This window comes from Marmota marmota, unplaced genomic scaffold (genome assembly GCF_001458135.2).
Source record: "Marmota marmota marmota unplaced genomic scaffold, marMar, whole genome shotgun sequence".
In the NCBI taxonomy this organism is placed as follows: Eukaryota; Metazoa; Chordata; class Mammalia; order Rodentia; family Sciuridae; genus Marmota; species Marmota marmota.
In genome coordinates, this window is record NW_025999932.1 from 9,006,864 (window position 1) to 9,015,755 (window position 8,892).

The window sequence follows — 8,892 nt, forward strand, 5'->3', positions numbered from 1 at the left end:
GTCATTTTTTTTCATATTTTAAAAAGAGCAATATTGACACAAATTACAAGGAGATTAACAATTCCTAAGAAAGTGTAATATTTAAAAATCTGATTTAAAAATTCTAGGTCATAATTGGTATGACAAAATGATTTCATAATTTTTTGGCAAAAAGATTGAGTAACCAAATTCTTCACATGTTTTTTTCTTCCTAAAGTATTTTGAACTTAGATAGAAGATTTTAGAGTAATAGTACAGAAGAAAAATGAACATTTTATGCAAAGTAAAACTTTTTTTTCCAAAGCAGGAAATGTTGAGACATTATTCATTATAACCATGGAGTTTCTATGGGTGGCAAAAATAACGATTCTTTTAAAAAAATCACCTACCTTTTAGGTATAGGGAAATTGTCACATTTTGAACATTGTCCAAATTTTGAAGATTAATTATTACTTATGTTGTGTGGGCTTATAAGAAATCTCTTCAGATGGCCAAGACTAGAGAATAGATAAAACCTGCATGTTTTTTTTCTCCCTATTAAAACTCCACAGGAGAAGCATTTTGGCATGAAAACCCTTCCTAATGGGGTCAAAGCTAGACCACTGATCAGGTAAATTGAGTGAGGCTTGGCTCCTTTGGTCCTTTTGGCCTCTTTCCCACCACAGCCCTTTCAGGAAGCCGGCAGAGCTGCCCCCCCTGTGTCCAGAGACTGTAGGCTCCTGTTCTGGAATGACTGCATTTCAGAAATGTAAATAGGCAGTACAAAAAAAGGGCATTTTTAATGATGTTTTTGGCAGGTAAAGGAAAGGCCTTTGCTAAGAGTCCTTTTCATAAACGTTCAAACCTCTCCATTGTGGCGGTATCTACAACATGGCCACCATCCCCTGCCTGCACGCCTGCCTTCTTGGGTGTCCCAAAAGGTCTTGGGAAGTAGGCGCCATCTTATTCCTCTTCATAGCGCATCTGCATGCCAGGACCAGGCACATGGACACGCTGAACAAATGGCCAGCACTTTACTATGTCCATTGGTGGGGTCCAGGCTGGGACTGCTTCACAGCAGCCTCCCGAATCTCCCCTGGTGAAATTCCAAGGCCAAGAACTGACCTGGGTTTCAGCAACTTGGAATTGGAGTGCTAATCCAGAATGGATTCCAGGCTTGGCTTGGGTCTGTGGCTTCACATTGACTCTCATTGTCTCCAGTCGGCTAGTCAAGAGTCTTGTTTAGACACATTCACAAGATTCCTTCCAATGAATAATTTTCTAAGTGTGGTCTAAAAGAATTCAATAAATCACTAAATTATGCCACATTTCATTCTGGAGGGTCACCGAGGAGGAATACTATTTCTTTATTTATTAGCTCAGTTTTGATCAACATCACTGTAACTCTTTGGTGTCATAATAGAAGACACAACTCACTGGTAGGGGATAAAATGGAACCAAGGATTAGTACTTAAGTTTCCATCAGCACTTTGGACTTGTTTCCTTTGTCCCCTGTTATTTTCTGTGGTGGTATTCTCTGTGCTCTATACGATCATTTTCATTGATGTTCTTCATGAATGAGTCAGATCAGTGGGACTGGTTTGAAAAAAAAAATGTGTTCTTCTTTTTATTTGAATCTCATGCTGTATCTCAATTTAATTAGCTATACATGGTTATTTGGAGGATTTTTATATTGTCTAAGTAGTGTGATATAGTCCAAAGAGTGGTGAACTAAAAGAGATTCAGAAGGAGTTCTGATGCTGTCACTAATTAAACACACCCCTGTACATTGCTTCCTCTCACTGGGTCTCCATTTCCTCACTTACAGAGTACATGGGAAAGAATATATCTAGCTGTGATATTCATTACTTAGAATGCTGTTGTGGAGGTATTATATAGAATGCTGTTGTGGAGGTATTATATAAAGTCTTTGTTGAATGAATCCAGGAATTAATGAAAGATTATGTGTTTCTGCTCTCCTGCACATATCAAGCATAGAAAGGGGACTGTTCTATTGCCACCACATATGGGTGGTGTGACAAAAAAAATGCTTCTCTTAGAATGTGTGAGTCTTTGGTGCTCATCACACAAAATGCTTTGTCAACCCCTGGTATCAACACTGACCTGCATTGGGTAGGGTCTTCTTCAAGGTCCTACTAAGAGCTACTAGAATCAATCTAGGGTAATGTGTACTGCACACAAATGATGTGTTATACTGAAAAAGAGTAAAAAAAAAAAACCAAAAAAACCCTCTTTCAATGTTGATGGTCAATGGGTAATGATTTTGGATAAGCAATCAGGAAGAAATTTATAAATTATAGGAACAAGACTTGAAGAACATAAAAGTTCTGGAGTAATTGTCTTCAGTAATTTGATTTGCTTATCAAAATGCTAGTAGATTGGACTTGCTCTTGGATGACATATGGTTTTTTCCTGATGCACTGTGTCTGGAGTTTGATTTTATAAGGAGTTATGTTTTCTGATTTATTTCTTTCATAGTAAATGGATTTCATTACTCTCACACTCAAATAAAGTAATATTTACGTTCTTCTCTAAATAGTCTTTCTCCCTTTTGGCAGTATTTCCTGTAGAAATGTATTATGATAACCAAAAACACTGGTTAATTTTATTAATGTACCAATATTTCCTGAGATATATTTTGAGCCTAATGTAGCTCTTGGGGAGAAGCAAACATCATTTGTCACTCATGAAAACTCCAATGATCTGGCAATATAAAGACTGTTCTTAACTGGTCCATTAAAGGAAAGTATGTATTTAGAATGGCATGGATCATATGATTTAACATAATTTTCACAGGAAAAAAAACCAGGAAACCCAAGTAAAATTGGCTTACATATAAATAAGAAGCTTGGTGGAAGGGAACTTCTACATTCCTTAATTCAATAGCTCAATGACATTCATCCAGGTTCTATTTTTTTTCCATATTACCACTCTGTCACCATTGGTTGATTAGCTTCTGAACTCATTGTTGCAAGATGGTGGAAGCAGATTCTATTGCCCCCAAATGTCCACAGCACCCATCTCTATTGTATCTTTTCACACACCTCGCTGGCCAGTGTTGGGCCTCATGCTCTTTTCTAAATCATTTATTAGCAAGGAAACACATTGGTTATGATTGTCCATAACTTCATCAGGATTCACATAGTAATGCTAGGAAGGGCTCAGCCTCCCCCAAGAAGCATGATTCACACTCCCACCCACAATATCTTGAATAAAATTGAGGTTCTGTTAGAATTAAAGAAAGGAGATAATGGCTTTTGGGAAGCAAGATTCTCTGTCACACTAGTCAAATAGGAATGTTGAATTTGGGATTTATGTATCAAATATTACCAGAAAATTACTTAGTGTTCCTTCTACATTTATTTTGCTTAAAAATAAGTAAACAGATGGATAGGCTAGCTAATGAGATAGGTTAAAAATTTACTTAAAGGATGATTTAACTTTTCTGATTTAGATCATATTTTTAAAACCTGTATTTTTTAAATGTTTGTGTATTATTGTTTCACATGGAAATGATTTGAAGAACATGAACTTTTGATGTTTGTGACTTAAACTTTGAGTTGCATGACATCAACAGAAGGAGATAAGTCTGTTCCATTGGGTTTTTCACAGAAGTTAGAAGGTATTATTGGGACAAATACTGCACTTATGAATACATGTGGCTCAGGTAGGGTGCTTATGTGTGCAATGAAATAGAAATGGGTATCATTGCATGTTGACCATAAAAGGCAACATTTATAGTCTCACTAGGGGTTCTCAAATTGTACCTCAAGAAATAATTACATTTTAATAAGATACTTCAGGGGTTCTGCAAATACTGTATTTGGATGTGTTTTAAACTTATCTTAAAATCTATTAAAATTGTGCTTTATTTGTGTAATATGAATTGAATTGCATTTTGCTGTTATATATAACAAATTAGACTAAGTAAAACTAAAAAATTTAAATCTATTAAAAATTATTATAAATATCACACACTAATGTGTAATTTATCAAACTTTTACCATGTCAGAGATTGTAAACTTGTGCTACCAGTTAACTGATTTTGGGTGAGAAGCTTAAAGAATGACTTCAAAATAATGCCATACATTTCGTTTTCCTATAAATTGATTAACTGTAGAAGTTCTGATTCTACAATGGTCACATTCTTCTTAATGCAGCCTTGGACATGTTCATATATGAAAAACAGTACAAATATGACTATAGTCTATGTGTATTTTGTTCACTAAATGCCAGACAAAGTGCAGGGATTTTACCATAGACCACATAAACATCATGAAATTGTTACAATTTAGAAGGCTTTGTGCTTATTAAGAGTTTAGTTTCTTTTGTGTTTATGATGATGTATTTGTCTTTTGTGGCTGCCATAAAAAATTACCATACACTAGATGCCTTAAACAAGAAATTTATCATTCACAGTTCTAGGCTCCAGAAGTTCGAGATCCAGGTGCCACCCTGGCCTGCTCCTGTCCTCTTGCTGGGTCCTCACACGTAGAGGGAAGGAGCACAAACTCTCTGGTGTCCCATCTTGTGTTTTAGATGATTGTAGAAAGACAAATGGAGGTAGGGATTGATATCAAGGAGAAGAATGAGACATAGGCATTAATCAGCAGAGATGTCCCTGCAGAATCCAGCCAACAAGAGGGCACAAAGCTGTCCCCAGAACCTATTAATCCCATCGCTAGAATCCCATCCACACAATCCTATCTAACCCAAATCGCCTCCCAAAGGCTCAGCTCCAAATAAGGTCCTATTGAAGGTTAGGGCTTCAACATATGAATTTTGGGGGCACACAGACATTCGGTGTGTAGCAGATGGTAAAGAGTCTCACCAGATGATAGATACTGTGATGCTTCAATTTTTAGATGAAAAAATTTCCCATCGGTCTTCTCTCAGGTTCCTGGATCAGTGTAATTGAAGAGTATTCTGATTGCCAGGCAAACTGTTAAAAAACGTCTGCCATTCACAACGACTTGAATGATTTGGGATTTCTCCATTTCTCTGCAATTAAGGTATAATACAGAAATAAATTTAAGAAATAGGGAGAGGAAGATGCTGTTATTTTTAAATTTTGTGTGAATGTGGAGTCTATTCTCATTTGCTTCCTTTATGGTTCTCATGTAATTTATATTAATGCAATTTATGTCAATAAAATATAATCTAATCATGTACTTCCATTGATGATTTATTTTGAAAAAGCAGTTAAGATTACAATCCTGTTATAATCAAAGGTTTTAGAAGAAGAATGATGGAAGATGTTGGATGCAATGGAACAGATGATTGACTTGGATTATTTTATTCCTTACTCATAACATTCATGGTGGATAATGGTGAGGTTTTAGGACTTTAGAGAATTTGCAGGATAATATGAACCACTTCTACTTTGTGAGAATCTGTGTAAAAATAAATACTGATATCTTAGATACCCTCAGTAGTCCTGTGAAATCTATAAACTCAGAGGTTTATAGATGAAGAAGTATGAAAATTATCCAGGATAGATGCTCAAGGCCCTGGGAGGAGCCATGTATCCTCTTGAGTGAAGACTCTTCAGGGACATCTCTGCAATCTCACACAATGCCTATGTCTATTTCTTCTCCTTGCTGTGGGATTTGGTAGCAAAATTGGACATCAAACCCTACCTCCCTTTGTTTTTCTAGAACCATCCTAAGTAACACCATTGTATGCACTTTTATACCCTAAATACCCATAAGTTCTATTCCTGGAAAAAAGCAATTTCATTTGCCTTTTGTTGTTGTTATTGGTAGAGGTCTTAAATAGTTATTTGGGATTAAAATAATTTTAAAGATGATTTAACAATATGAAAGCAGTAGACATATAGGTTATTAACAGTTTAATACTTAAAGCTGATTTTCAAATCCAGGAACTATTGGGCAAATACAAACTTCTTTGGGTTTCCATTCAATGGGTTAATTTCAATAATATTAATTTGTAAGATGAAAAAAAGGTGTGATTTTTCTTTCTGGACAGGGTGGATTGGCAATATTTTACTAGGTGATCATAATTAGCTTTAGAATTTTTATGGAACTCTCCTGGTTTTCCTTAAAGTGGTATTATAATTTACTAATAACTATATAATTTACTGACAATTTATTATATATATAATATATATGATATATTATATATATTAAACTGTATATATTACATTACACATGTATGCAAGTCCAAAAATCTGTGTACTTCTTTTACCACATGGGAGTGGTCCCTTAGCCCCTTACCTGCAAAAACCATAAATACTAAAGAAATACCATGGGACCCTGGAAAGTATCTGATGGAGGAAGCTTGATCCCCAGGCTCAGATTTGGAGATCAGCTATTTCTTAAAGAGGATGCTTGCTGCTGTGGACCCTTATCAATGGGAGGATAGATAATGGGGCATCAGGTCATACTTGCCATTTCCTGTAGACTTGTTCATGGATGGCAATGAACCATGGTGACATCTCAAGTAGACATCAGGACAAGAGTGACAAGATCTGGAGGAAAACCTTTGCAGAAGGTGTCAGATTTGTTACTGCAGAATGTATGAAGGTTTTAAGGGGACATTTTTCAAGAGTAAAACATGAATTTTTTTTTTAAAGCAAATAATGGGAGGAATTAGCCTGAGTGAATCTATGAAAATCTCCTGGCTTATAACCTTTACAATTTGCAATTTTGAGAAATCCCAGTAAAACGTGGGCAGTCTGTGTTTTGATACATTCTTGCTGATACTTGTGAACTAGTAATTGGAAGTACCAGGGAGCAATCAGGGTGTTAAAGGCCTGGACACTTACACAGGTCACTTTACCTACTTCACTGTGGCCTATTTACTTTGGTCCCTGAAGTTGAGTCTACCATATGCCTAACCATTCTCTCTCTGTCTTTAAGGGCATTTCAGCAAACTTTGCACTGTTTTAGTTTTGTTTCTAGAGTAATCATCTGCTCTAGAAAGGCTCTCTTCCTTATAGAGCACCTGAAAGCAAATCAATGGAGCGATCAAACCTGAACATAGTTATTAGTATTTATCTGATATCCGGAGTGACAAGACTAGGAACTATTTGCTTACTCTGGAGAAGCTTTTTTTTTTTTCCTCTCCTTCTTCTCTCTGTTCTTTTTAAGCAGTGAAACAGCTGTTAAAGATGGAGGTATTCTGCAAGCGTGACTCAAGCACATTGTTGTGTGAAGACGGCAACCAGACCATGTCCTATTTTTACCACAGTGTGCATTTGCTAAGAAGAGTTGCAGCACATACCTGATATTTACAAGATGTCGATTCAGTTTGTGAACTGTATTGTGCTTTATGAGTTTAGGAGAAAATTATTCCAGGGGTTCTAACTGTAATCTAGACAAATATGACTATTTTTGCCAAGTTGTAGTATTTTGCCATGTGGCGTAGCGGTTTTTATGTGTTGGCCTATTCTTCAATAACCATTTAACTTGAATAATTTTATTTACATCGATTTCCATCTAAATTCTCATGAATCATTGATGTTTCTTATTCCCTTCAAGTATGCATGCTATTTTTTTTTTGAGAGGATGAGGGAACAGAACAAAATGGTACATGGTTAAATATGAATATGTTTTGATTTTTCTTCTCAGACTTAAAGAAAACACGCATATCTACATATCTTAACTCAGTCACCGTTCCAAATATGGAACTTTGTCATTTTTAGTCTTTTTCCCCCAAAACAGCCTTATTTGTGCCCTCTAGTGGTGAATGCATAAATGTATGCAGTAAGCTAGAAAAAGCTGACCTTTTTTTTTTTTTTTTTGCTTTCAGTACATGATTCAGCATCCAAATACCTATATAATGCCAACCCATATGTATGCTGAGAGAAAAATCTTATATAATTGAGCTTAATGTATTTTCTAAATGCATCAAAATAGTGTATTGAAAAATGAAGCCCACCACTTACACAGCTCGATAAAGTTCTTAGATGGCAAAGATTTTTTCTCATGTTTTTTATGGTCCATTTGTTCAGCAAAATGTTGTTAATTTTTGAGGAAAAGGAAGCACATTTTACACAGATGAGTTTTCTCTTCTTGGAATCTTTTTTATGAAAACCCTTCTAACGGGATGCCTTAGTCCACAAACTGTCCCTTCGCTTGTATTGATGAGCAAGCACCATTGCAAAGCTGGAGGCAGAGACCATCTTGTTTAACACAGCAAGGACTGATTCAGCTAGAGAGTGGCCAGATAGAAGTGGATCCTGTCCTCAGGGCCCTGTTGACATCTCCTGGGTGGCTACCCAGTTCTTTTTCTTCCTCCTGAAACAGACATTGTCTTCATTGGACACATCCATTTTTCTTATATGACCAGGTTGATTGGAAACCGGGTTTGGGCTCCTTATCCAAACCAAGCTGACTAGAATCTAGCTTTGGATTGACCTGAGAGAGTAAGTCTTTTCTAGCTCTATAATACATATATTTTGGAGCTCTTGATGGTCATGTTTACTTCTAGATTGTAGTGAGAGGTGGTGAGTCAAAGATGGCGAAGAACATGCAGGTGGGATTTTGCTGGCATAAAGGGGTCTTTCCTTCCCATATCCCCACTTTTCTGTTGCTTGGTTGTATAATCCAGCCTTGGATTTGATAATCCAATAAGTTCTTAGTTTTCTTAAGTTAATTTGAATTTGGGCTTGAGTTCTTCCACTTTTTGCCAACTAATGCAAAAATACTACAGGGTCTGTTGTCCATCCATCCCACTTTTCATCATAATCCAGGTTATATGTTGAATGTTTACAGAGATGTTGCAGGCAGGTTTCCGCTCTGCTGCAGGCGTTCCCCTCACAGTGGTGTGACTCTCTCATGTGCTATAGGAGGGGTTAGGAAGCCCAGTTTTGCTCCCTTACCCTTTACAGCATCGGTTCTCTTTCCTTAGGTGCCTCAAGTCTTACTTTCCCTGCCTCTTATCAAGTCT